Genomic DNA, 13,654 nt, shown 5'->3' with positions numbered 1-13,654 from the left:
TACGGTTTTGAAAAGGATTACTAATAGTAAATATTTTCTTCAATTCAAAAAATCCAAGATATAAGTTAGCGTACGAGGGGGCGAATTTCGCCCCCATCGCCGTGCCCTGACATTGTACATAAAAGCAGCCTTCAAATAAAAAATAGTTATGGGTCAAAAGAAACTGAACAATGTCTACAATATATTCAATGAAGCACGTCTCAAATTTAGTATACATATGTAGCATTTCATTAAGAGCATTAAGTCCCTCCCTATGCGGTATACAGGAATATAACGATTCTACGTCTATAGTTAAGAACAGTGATTCACTATCCCATCCTAGATCTTCCACCTTACGTAGTAGGTGTTTCGTATCCCTAAGGTAACCTGGTAAACTTTTTACTATGGGTTGTAGAAATTCGTCAATCCATCTCCCTAGGTTTTCTCCTATGGTGGAGATTATGTAAATCTAAACCGTTGTAAATTGAAACCCACTTTTTAATGTAAGTCAATGGGAAGTGAGGGAGTTAGGTTCCAGGTCCCTCAAAATTGTCATAAGTAACACCTAATACATTATTTTTAAAGCTTTGAAATGAAGACTTTAAATGCCAAAGAGCATTATAAACCTAATAAAATAATCACACAACACAGAATATATAATTAAACTAAGTTACATAAACAAAAACCTTTGCTAAACAGGATTATAAACCTAATAAAATAATCACACAACACACACTTTACTTGCATTTTTCTGCAAACAATTCTTTCTATGCATTCCAATCTGGACTGATTTATAGACCGGAAGAACTTGTTCCTATGAAAGCTGCTCGATAGCTCAGGTCTAGTTATACTGATTCATTTTAGCTTGCTTGGCTTGCATAGCTTTGCTGCAACACAAGCGGACAGCTCCACCTACTGGCTATTTTAATCAATGCACTGCTTCTCAATGCTATTCAATAGCACTCACATGACTGAAAAAAAAGGTTGTTATTCTGAAACGGTGCAAATTGGACCGTAAATCGAGGGATATATATATATATTTCCACTGTGTATCTGCACTCACAATTCAAAGATAGTCAGCAACCAGGGTGCTCAGTCAAAATTTAAATAAGTATCAACAAGTAGGGACTGCACTCACTGAATTCAGTTCAAATAATACCTTATTTATTCAATGGTGACGTTTCAGGGTACGCAAATCCCTTCCTCAGACCAAAATATATATTGTAAGTTCCCACAGGAATAGGGCCCTCAATTCCCCCTGTATTTGTCTGTAAAATTTTGTGTCTTATCGTATTGTTTCTCCACTGTACTGTTATCCTTGTACCCATGGGAAGTGCTGCGGAATCTGTTGGCGCTTTATAAATAAAGAATAATAAAATTATATATATATATATATATATATATATATATATATATATATATATATATATATATATATATATATATATATATATATATATATATATATATAATCTCGCCCCTCTTACCATAGCTCGGAAATCAAACACTCATCCTCAGCCCTGGCATACTCCTCTGACACGATACCTACGCAGATGTTCCCATACTGCTGAGCGGCACTGGAGAAAATCTAGGAGTTCAGCTGATTTTCAACATTACAAATTTATCTTGAACTCCTACTACTCTGCCCTTAATTTCCATAAGCAACACTATTTCTCTACTCTTATCTCTAATCTTTCTTCAAACCCAAAACGTTTGTTCTCCACTTTCAATACTCTTCTCCGCCCTCCCCCACCTCCTAATACAACTTCTCTGTCAGCTCAAGACTTTGCCAACCACTTCAATAACAAAATCGACTCCATCAGAAATGAAATCAGCTCTCAACATAATTCCATTCTCTCACCCCCTCAAAAGCTCTCAAACAACCACAACCCACATAACCTTAAACTTAGCTCATTCTCCCCTGTTACTGAGGAAGAAGTTTCAGAACTTATACTGCGCTCTCACCTCACTACCCGTCTCCTTGACCCTATCCCCTCACAGCTGCTCCCCTCCCTCTTTGCCACCCTTACCCCTATACTCACACACTTTCAACCTCTCCCTCAGCACCGGTATATATTTCCATCATCGCTGAAACATGCACTGGTCACACCTATCCTCAAAAAACCTTCCCTTGATCCTACCTCCCCATCCAACTACCGCCCTATTTCCCTCCTCCCTCTTGCATCAAAGCTTCTCGAAAAACTAGCTTATGCACGCCTATCCCATTTCCTTACAATAAACTCCCTCCTTGACCCATTGCAATCTGGATTTCGTCCCCATCACTCCACAGAGACAGCAATTGTTAAGGTTACCAACAACCTACTTACAGCAAAATCAAAAGGCCACTTCTCTATGCTTATCCTCCTTGATCTGTCCGCAGCCTTTGATACTGTTGACCACCCTCTCTTGCTCCAAACCCTCCAATCCTTCGGCATATGTGACACAGCCCTCTCGTGGCTCTCTTCCTACCTGTCAAACCGTACCTTTAGTGTAGCCTTCTCTGGGGCCTCCTCTGCCCTTTTACCAATTTCTGTTGGAGTACTGCAAGGCTCTGTCCTCGGTCCCCTTCTCTTCTCAATCTACACGTCATCACTAGGTTCTCTAATAAAGTCCCACGGTTTACAATATCATTTGTATGCTGATGACACCCAAATCTACTTCTCTGCACCAGACCTTTCTCCTTTCTTGCTAACCCATGTCACTAACTGTCTTTCTCACATCTCCAACTGGATGTCCTTTCAGTACCTCAAGCTAAATCTCTCCAAAACTGAGCTCCTTATTTTCCCCCCTTCTTCTAAACTCTCCACCCCAAATCTCTCTATAACTGTCGACAACTCCATCATTACCCTTACCCCGCATGCTAGATGTCTCGGGTCAGATCTCTTTCACTCCTCACATTCAGTCATTGGCTAAAGCCTGCCGCTTCCACCTTAAAAAAAATCTCTAAAATTAGACACTTCCTTACACAAGACACAACTAAGATTTTAATCCACTCTCTCATTCTCTCCCACCTTGATTACTGCAACTCTGTCCTCTCTGGTCTCCCCACCTGCCGCCTAGCTCCTTTACAATCCATAATGAATGCCTCTGCCAGACTCATCTTCCTTACACGTCGCTTTTCATCTGCTGCACCTCTCTGCCAATCTCTTCACTGGCTTCCTCTTGCCTCTAGGATCAAACACAAAATTCTCATTCTGACATACAAAGCCCTCAACTGCACTGCTCCCCCCTGTATGTCAGACCTTGTCTCCAGATACTCCCCCTCCCGTCCCCTTCGCTCTGCTCACGACCTCCTACTCTCCTCCTCTCTTGTCACCTCATCACACTCCTGTTTACAGGACTTCTCCAGACTGGCTCCCATCTTGTGGAACTCTCTGCCTCGCTAAACAAAACTCTCTTCTAGTTTTAATAGCTTCAAGTGCTCCCTAAAGACTCTGCTGTTCAGGGATGCATACCACCTACGCTAACCTTTCTTTATACCAGTTCCTCTCCTCCATTGCTATCCCATTAGCACGTAAGCCTAAGAGTCCAGCTGTTTGTTGATCACCTTCTCAAGAGCTGACTACAACAGTGCAACTCTTGGCAGGGCCCTCTACCCATTTGATCCATATAATTGTTTTGTTGTACTCCGCCTTTGTTAATAGCGCTGCGGACTCTGAAAATAACCGATAATAAAATTATATATATATATGTATGTATGTATGTATGTGGTGTATATATATATATATATATATATATATATATATATATATATATATATATATATATATATATATATATATAGTGCAGAATTATTAGGAAATTTGTATTTTTGAGGATTAATTTTATTATTGAACAACCATGTTCTCAATGAACCCAAAAAACTCATTAATATCAAAGCTGAATAGTTTTGGAAGTAGTTTTTAGTTTGTTTTTAGTTATAGCTATTTTAGGGGGATATCTGTGTGTGCAGGTGACTATTACTGTGCATAATTATTAGGCAACTTAACAAAAAACAAATATATACCCATTTCAATTATTTATTTTTACCAGTGAAACCAATATAACATCTCAACATTCACAAATATACATTTCTGACATTCAAAAACAAAACAAAAACAAATCAGTGACCAATATAGCCACCTTTCTTTGCAAGGACACTCAAAAGCCTGCCATCCATGGATTCTGTCAGTGTTTTGATCTGTTCATCATCAACATTGCGTGCAGCAGCAACCACAGCCTCCCAGACACTGTTCAGAGAGGTGTACTGTTTTCCCTCCTTGTAAATCTCACATTTGATGATGGACCACAGGTTCTCAATGGGGTTCAGATCAGGTGAACAAGGAGGCCATGTCATTAGATTTTCTTCTTTTATACCCTTTCTTGCCAGCCACGCTGTGGAGTACTTGGACGCATGTGATGGAGCATTGTCCTGCATGAAAATCATGTTTTTCTTGAAGGATGCAGACTTCTTCCTGTACCACTGCTTGAAGAAGGTGTCTTCCAGAAACTGGCAGTAGGACTGGGAGTTGAGCTTGACTCCATCCTCAACCCGAAAAGGCCCCACAAGCTCATCTTTGATGATACCAGCCCAAACCAGTACTCCACCTCCACCTTGCTGGCGTCTGAGTCGGACTGGAGCTCTCTGCCCTTTACCAATCCAGCCACAGGCCCATCCATCTGGCCCATCAAGACTCACTCTCATTTCATCAGTCCATAAAACCTTAGAAAAATCAGTCTTGAGATATTTCTTGGCCCAGTCTTGACGTTTCAGCTTGTGTGTCTTGTTCAGTGGTGGTCATCTTTCAGCCTTTCTTACCTTGGCCATGTCTCTGAGTATTGCACACCTTGTGCTTTTGGGCACTCCAGTGATGTTGCAGCTCTGAAATAAGGCCAAACTGGTGGCAAGTGGCATCTTGGCAGCTGCACGCTTGACTTTTCTCAGTTCATGGGCAGTTATTTTGCGCCTTGGTTTTTCCACACGCTTCTTGCGACCCTGTTGACTATTTTGAATGAAACGCTTGATTGTTCGATGATCACGCTTCAGAAGCTTTGCAATTTTAAGAGTGCTGCATCCCTCTGCAAGATATCTCACTATTTTTGACTTTTCTGAGCCTGTCAAGTCCTTCTTTTGACCCATTTTGCCAAAGGAAAGGAAGTTGCCTAATAATTATGCACACCTGATATAGGGTGTTGATGTCATTAGACCACACCCCTTCTCATTACAGAGATGCACATCACCTAATATGCTTAATTGGTAGTAGGCTTTCGAGCCTATACAGCTTGGAGTAAGACAACATGCATAAAGAGGATGATGTGGTCAAAATACTCATTTGCCTAATAATTCTGCACTCCCTGTATATATACACACACACACACACATATATACATATATACACACATATATAGAAATCAGGAGACAGCACTCACTGGTCTTGACAATACTGGATTTATTCAGTGACGTTTCGGGGAATACACCCCTTCATCAGACCAGAGTACATAGAATGAAGCAAACATTTATACTGTTCCATAAGACCCTCCCCCTGTGTGAAATTGCGCCAAAATTGTTGCCATGGCAACCACCAAGTGTCAACAAACCCCATACAAATGAATTAAAAAATATATATATATACACCACAATATACCATATAAGTGAACATTGCAACCATGTACATATACAGAGCAAGTGGGAATCATAATGCAAACGGTAGATACAATTAAAGATCAAACAGAATATCAATAGAAAAAAGTATTCAGCATAGATAGACATTATGTAACCGATGGGCAGCAGTTAACAGGGCCAATGAGCAATGCTTAGATTAAACGTTTCATTACAGGCTTATACTGAGCAAGCAATATATACATATACAGGGCATACTATCCCCATCATACAGGCAGGTAGACAAGATAGCGGAACGACTATACGTAGAAATCACACTGCAGGCATACATTAGCATATATTAGCAGGGGGTGTCCAAGGTATATGTATTGGGACTACTAATGAGATAAGTCCCAATACATATACCTTGGACACCCCCTGCTAATATATGCCTGCAGTGTGATTTCTACTTATAGTCGTTCCGCTATCTTGTCTACCTGCCTGTATGATGGGGATAGTATGCCCTGTATATGTATATATTGCTTGCTCAGTATAAGCCTGTAATGAAACGTTTAATCTAAGCATTGCTCATTGGCCCTGTTAACTGCTGCCCATCGGTTACATAATGTCTATCTATGCTGAATACTTTTTTCTATTGATATTCTGTTTGATCTTTAATTGTATCTACCGTTTGCATTATGATTCCCACTTGCTCTGTATATGTACATGGTTGCAATGTTCACTTATTTGGTATATTTTGTTTTTGTTTTTTAATTCATTTGTTTTTTAATTCATTTGTATGGGGTTTGTTGACACTTGGTGGTTGCCATGGCAACAATTTTGGCGCAATTTCACACTTGGGAAGGGTCTTATGGAACAGTATAAATGTTTGCTTCATTCTATGTACTCTGGTCTGATGAAGGGGTGTATTCCCCGAAACGTCACTGAATAAATCCAGTATTGTCAAGATCAGTGAGTGCTGTCTCCTGATTTCCATATTCTACACCATATTCTAGCACTTGGAACTAAAGTGTTAGTGAGAGTGCACCTGCCAATACCTGAGAGTGCACCTTTCTCATTATATATATATATATATATATATATATATATATATATATATATATATATATATATATATATATATCAAAACAGGAAACAGCACTCTCTGGACTTAAGTAAAAAACAAGTAGCAAAACACACTTCCTTAAGTCCAGAGAGTGCTGTTTCCTGTTTTGCTACATTTCAACTACTCTAGCACCCTGGCCCTTGGAGAACTGTTTGTGAGAGTGCAACTGACTCTTTTTGCTTATATATATATATATATATATATATATATATATATATATATATATACATACATATACATAGAATGAGAAAGGTGCACTCTCACAAACTGTCCTTCACATGCTAGGGTGCTCGAATAGGGGTATGATATAGCAAGCAAAAGACAGCACTCTCTGGTCTTAATGGTAGAAAACAAAGTAGTTTATTTAGTGACGTTTCGGGGAATGCTCCCCTTCATCAGACCAGTTCCATTCCCTGAAACGTCACTAAATAAACTACTTTGTTTTCTACCATTAAGACCAGAGAGTGCTGCATTTTGCTTGCTATATATTTATATATTTTTATTTATTTTTTATTTTTATTTTTTTAATTAGGACTTGTGAATTTGGATCCTTCATAAGGGTTCGAATGCAGAAATAAAAGCGCTATTTGGTTCTTTTTGGAGCTGGATTGATTCCGGTGCAAGATCCCCACTGGATTTGCACAGATCTTGAACCCAATTTTTTTCTTTTGTGATTTAGATAGAGCATGCAATTTTAAGCAACTTTCTAATATACTCCTATTATCAATTTTTCTTCGTTCTTTTGCTATCTGTATTTGAAAAAGAAGGCATCTAAGGTTTTTTTTGGTTCAGTACTCTGGACAGCACTTTATCCACCAATCAGCAAGGAAAACCCAGGTTGTTCACCAAAAATGGGCCGGCATCTAAACTTACATTCTTGCATTTCAAATAAAGATACCAAGTGAATAAAGAAAATTTGATAATAGGAGTAAATTAGAAAGTTTCTTAAAATTGCATGCTCTATCTGAATCACGAAAGAAAAAATTTGGGTTCAGTGTCCCTTTAATGTAGTGATCTTGCACCAGAAAAAAAAAAAGATTATATATATATATATTCTATTTTTTTCTGTTGTCGTTATGCAAGCTATCAAGTGATAATGGTTTTACTTCAGGAATCCAAGACAGCAACATATTTCAGCTGTGTTTTGTATAGGGCGCGACACAAAGGGCCAGTATAGTGAAAATGACATGCTTTCATTCAATACAACATGTAATTTTATCACTATCAACCCTGCAAATCTATGTGTTTTACCTCTGCAATGGGGTTACACACAAAGATAAAGTACAGTTTGGGAGCCACAGAGAACTGCTATTTCTGAGCTGAAACTGCTGCTTAGCTAATCAGTATTCTGTGCTGCTCATGAGTGGTGCTTTACTTATGTGTTTAATTCATTTGGGGGGGGTAAACACAAAGTCGATGGTGAAAAAATTACATGCTTTAACAAATGAGTATATGTAATTTCCCCCCACACACACACTATAATGGCCCTTCAAGGGCAGAGAAAAAAAAAACAATGTTTGTCTGTCTACTGGTGCTAAATAAGAACATACATAAATTATTAACAGTAGGAAATATTACCTTCTCTCTCATAAAGCAAACTAAATCATGCAATGCTTTATAACATTAATTGAAAAGCAAAAGGTATTGCTAGAACTAAAAATTAAGGCTGCAATAACTACATGGGCCTATAGTCTAGGCGCCCCACTTGGAAGGATAGTTAAAGGGATATTGTACATTAGATTTTCCTTTGCATACATGATTTGTAGGTTATTCATTTATATAGCCCATCTGTGAGTGTTTTTCTAACAATGTATAGTTTTGCTTATTTTTTTAATAACTTTGTGCTGATTTTTAGACTTCTAACCAAGCCACAAAGTATCAGATGCAGGTCTACAGATTCCACCTGCTATTATTTTCATATGCAGGGCAGGGGGGTGGGGGTCCAGCTCTTTCTGCTTTCCCAGCCCCTTTTACTGGGAGTCCCAGCCTAACCTCATCAACAGTGCTAAACTTGGAGCTTCTAAGTAAGTTTTTTAAAAGGTTTTATACATGATTTCTAGATCAGTATCTATTGCATGAAATTATATAAAAATTGGTGTAAACTGTCCCTTGAAAAGAAATGGGTAAGATCACAGATAGGTGTGAAGGAGAGCAATAAGAAGGTTGGGAGTATGAGGCAGGAGTGCAGTGTTTCCTAACTCCATTACTCAGAACCCCACAGGTGAAAAAAAAATCAGCTGATGGATATCTGGCATGTTAAGGGTCATGGGGACTGGGTTTGGGAAACACTGCAGTAGTGGAATGGAGGTGATAAACTGAACTACATGAAGAGTGTCCAATGTATATATGGTGACATCATCTCCCTGGGTAAAAGACCCATAACAATAAGGGAATAATGTATAAATAAAAAACATTTATAAAAATGTGTGTATTTGTAAATCACTGGCATGAGAACAGCATATGACAGCCCTGATCCAACGACATAGAACTACACTGCATGTTTCCCCAGCAGCTACATTTCATTCTGGTGGAATTCTTCTCCAACACCTGTTGGGACTTGCAGGGAATCAGGAACAGCCTAATATCTCTAAGACTTGTTTCTGTATAAATATATTGCTTTCTATTCTATTATTAATCACGGATGTGTTTCGCAATTCCCAGACAGCAAACTACATAAGGTTCAGTGACATGACACAATCACAAATAATTACAACCAACAGAGACACACACACACAAACAAACTTCCCTAAACAAAGGAAGCAAGAAGAGGAAATAACTCCCCACACCACATGGTTTAATTCATGTTCTCCAAAACCTTTCTAAAGATATTTGCCTGGATATGGTATCTATAACTTTAAACAAAAAGTGTTATTCAGATACAGTATGAGCCACTCACTTTGTCACAGCCCGTAATACACAAGTACCATTGGGGGGCACTGACACAGTCACAACTTCTTTATTACATAGGATACTATGCATTACTTATTGTTTTTATATCACCGTACATTACTATATTACTGTGTGTTTGATGATTAACCATTTCAATGATCGAATCCCAATTCAAGAAACAAATTTATATACACACAGCATACAACATTGTAGGACATTTTAGATTGATTGTTCAGTTCTAATTGTAGCTTTCCACACTATACATTTAACTAAAGTACAGGAAATAACTGTAGAAAAGACAAAATAACCTGGTTGTGTAATGAATGAAACCTCTGGCACGAACACCCAGCCCTGCTATCAGACATATACAGGCAACACTGCTGTCTTTACCAACTGAGACTCTGACATTCATTCTTGATTAAAGTTTATTAGTAACCGTACACGCACTGCGTAAAGATGCTATGGCTGAACAACAGAAGGTTAAGTAAATACAGCGGAATTAATTTCCTGTAAATAGATACAGTCCCTCCCTGTGTCTGTACTATCGAAGAACCTACCTCTTGCTGATCTGAGCGTGATTGTCCTGTGATATTAATATTATGTACAGCAATCCACTATCAAAAGTATAAATCCAGCTTCTTGACTTCCAGCGTAAGCTCCAGTGCTGAATGAACCTCTGTTTTGCTCTTGGGACACCGGCTGCCGCTCCAGTGAAAGCACCACCCCCAACTCCTGGTCTAACCCCACCTGTCTGTGCAACCTCCTCCTGCTTCCAAACACTAGAGAGCATTTCCAGGGATCTCCTCTTCCCCAGCCCTCCCATATCCCCTCCCCAGCCCTAAATAACTCCTATATTAGCTCTGCATCACTGTACTGAACACACACGAGCTTTCACAATTTTATTGAATTAAAGGTTTCTATATATATATATATATATATATATATATATATATATATATATATATATATATATATATATATATATATATATATATATATATATATATATATATACATTATGTTACAATTAAAGGTGAAATAATATTCCTATTATATCTTTAGTGTCAGTCCTTATGGCTGAAGGTCTCATTCTTCTAATAGATTCTATCCTTCCCTGGGACAGCTTTTACAAGTATACATGGATGCTAATAATGAAGATGGGACAATCTTTAGATTATTTTAACATGTATTTATTCTTATAAAGGAATAACTGATTTATAATAAAACGAATATTATAAAACTTTTGAAGACAACTACCCCTAACAAATTTGATGTCCCCCCTAAGAAAAACATCTGCTGACCTAGGCTTGACTTGACAGCTTTGTTAGGGCTGCCATTTCACAGTCTTGCATTATCCTTGATCAAACATTTGCAGATTTGTCACTAATATATAAGAGCAGCTGTGCAGTTGATTCCTTTTGCATGTTTTCATGTATGATATGTGCAGCTGAGCAGTTTTATTCTAATATATTCTTACTTTTGCATTGACAGATTTGAGACACTACATGAGAGGTACTCTCAGGGTACTATCTTTCCATACTTCTAAGGGTTGGGTCCTGCATGTGAGCATCAGAATATCAGGTTGGAACAGGTTGGAGACTAAGGAGTATGGTGATTTGGCTGCCCACCCTTGATTGGCAACTGCTTCTCATGTTTACCTGTAAAAATCAAACCTTTACTCAACTCTTTGGGTGATAATATCACAGTATAATGTATAGTTTCACACAATGTGAAAAGTAAATGTGATCCATTGTTTAAGAATTAATGAAAGTTTATCACTGAATTTATAGGTTGATTTGTCTAATGTCATAAGTAAGACAACTTGTTTAATGTGTAGTACATATTTAAATGTTGTTTCACCTTGGGCATAGGCAACTAAGTTAAAGGGAAACTAAACCCACGTTTGTTTTCTTTCGTGATTCAGATAGAGCATGCAATTTTAAGCAACTATCTAATGTACTCCTATTATCAAATTTTCTTCGTTCTATTGTTATCTTTATTTAAAAAGCAGGAATGTAAAATTTAAGAGCCGGCCCTTCTTTGGTTCAGAACCTGGGTTACACTTGCTTATTGGTGAATAAATCTAGCCACCAATAAGCAAGCGCTATCCAGGGTGCTGAACCTAAATTTGGATCTGTCTTAGAAAACTGTAGAAGTAGAAAAGGAAGTCCACTGTCTATTGTCATCTATATTAGGTGGCTCTGGGAAGAACCTGAAAGCCGCTCCATGGTAAATCTATGACAATATGCTAATATCTTACAATAGCATCTTTTTTAATATTGCCCAGAATTGGTGTTGTGCTTGAACAGGTGGCAGAAGCAGTGACTAATTTGTGCAGCCTTCAAGTCCAGTACATCCAGGAACCCATATCCACAGACATGGAACCTATATACAGTATATCCTTGTTACTGTAGAGAGCAAGGGAGAGGAGGTCATCTCTCACAGTGAAGTTTTGTTTTTTCAGGATTTTTAGCATCTCAACTAAATTACTTTGGCAACTTCACAAGCACCAACATAGGTATCTAGACTAGTGATAGGTGATTAATAAATAAAATGGCAAAATGTACTAAATTAGACAATACTTAAAGCAACTGTTTTCCAACCATACCCTTATTTTTTTAAGAGATTGAAACCAAGGTTTGTTTTTTTTAATGATTCAAAAAGAGCATATGATAATAAACAACTTTCCAAGTTATTTCTTTTATCAGATTTGCTTAATTTTCTTGGTATCCTTTGTTGAAGGAGCAAATATGCACTACTGGGAGCTAGCTGAACACATCAGGTGAACCAATGACAAGGGGTATTTATGTGCAGCCACCAATCAGCTCCTAATAATGCATTGCTGCGCATGAGCAAACGTAAGTATGTTTTTCAAGTAAGGATAACAACAGAACAAAGCAAATTAGATAACAGAAGTAAATTGGAAAGTTGATTAAAATCACATGGTCTGGCTGAATCAAGAATAAAAAAAAATGGGTTTCATGTCCCATTAATTAATATAGCTTTATACTTTAGATATTACACTTGACAAATACATTCTAGATTTCTCAAGTCCTACACATTATTACCTGCTTTTACTAAATTTCTAAACTGCAAACGTGGTTATATCCATGATCTCCTTGAGTGTGTGGAGGTTTCAAGGGCAAGAACTGAGGACTCACTAGAGTGCATCATGCTTACTGGTTTAAAGGGACAGGAAACCCAATATTTTCTTTCATGATTTGGCTAGAACATACCATTTTAATCAACTTTCCAATTTACTTTCATTATCAAATTTGCTTCATTCTCTTGTTATCCTTTGCTGAAGGAATATGACAGCTAGCTGAACACACCTAGTTAGCCAATCACTAGAGACCAATGTGTGAAGGCACCAATCCGCACTAGTGTAGGATATGTGCATATTCTTTTTCAACAATGGATACTAAGAAAATAAAGCACATAAGATGCAAAAGAAAGGCTCCTAAATCATACAGTTATGGCATGGACACCAAGCTCAGCCATAAAGAATGCACCAAATAATCCACAAACACACTATGGCCCCAATTTATCAAGGTCTGTCGGACCTGATCCATCAGTGCGGATCAGGTCCGCCAGACCTCGCTGAATACGGTGAGCAATACGCTTGCCGTATTCAGCTTTGCACCAGCAGCTCACAAGAGCTGCTGGTGCAACGCTGCCCCCTACAGACTCGCGGCCAATGGGCCGCCAGCAGGGGGGTGTCAATCAACCTGATCGTACTCGATCGGCTTGATTTCCGGCGATGTCTGTCCGCCTGCTCAGAGCAGGCAGACAGGTTATGGAGCAGCGGTCTTTGTGACCGCTGCTTCATAACTGCTGTTTCTGGCGAGTCTGCAGGCTCGCCAGAAACACGGGGCATCAAGCTCCATTTGGAGCTTGATAAATATGCCCCTATGAATGTTATTTCTTATATTGTAGAGTTATATAACAACCATGGTGTTTGCCACTAGAATTTTGAGAATTTCAGGTCAGCTAGAAGGTTTTTCACCATCAGGAAAAGTTAAAGGGATATGATTCATGATTCATGAGTGTAAAATTAAAAACAAGTCTTTCAATTTATTTAT

The 13,654-nt window shown here is 38.3% G+C and overlaps 1 protein-coding gene across 1 annotated transcript in view; it reads right to left on the bottom strand.

Moving 5' to 3' along the window:
• Positions 1-10,259, bottom strand: part of TRPV4 (transient receptor potential cation channel subfamily V member 4) — a 305,278-nt gene extending 295,019 nt beyond the window's left edge. The window contains exon 1 of the mRNA XM_053702109.1: positions 10,130-10,259. The gene's annotated coding sequence lies outside the window, so the exon portion shown is untranslated. The remainder of the gene's footprint in view (positions 1-10,129) is intronic.
• Positions 10,260-13,654: the final 3,395 nt, after the last annotated feature.

Source organism: Bombina bombina, chromosome 2 (genome assembly GCF_027579735.1).
Source record: "Bombina bombina isolate aBomBom1 chromosome 2, aBomBom1.pri, whole genome shotgun sequence".
Lineage (NCBI taxonomy): Eukaryota > Metazoa > Chordata > Amphibia > Anura > Bombinatoridae > Bombina > Bombina bombina.
Note: the sequence above shows the minus strand (reverse complement) of the source record. Positions and strands in the feature narration are given on the sequence as shown.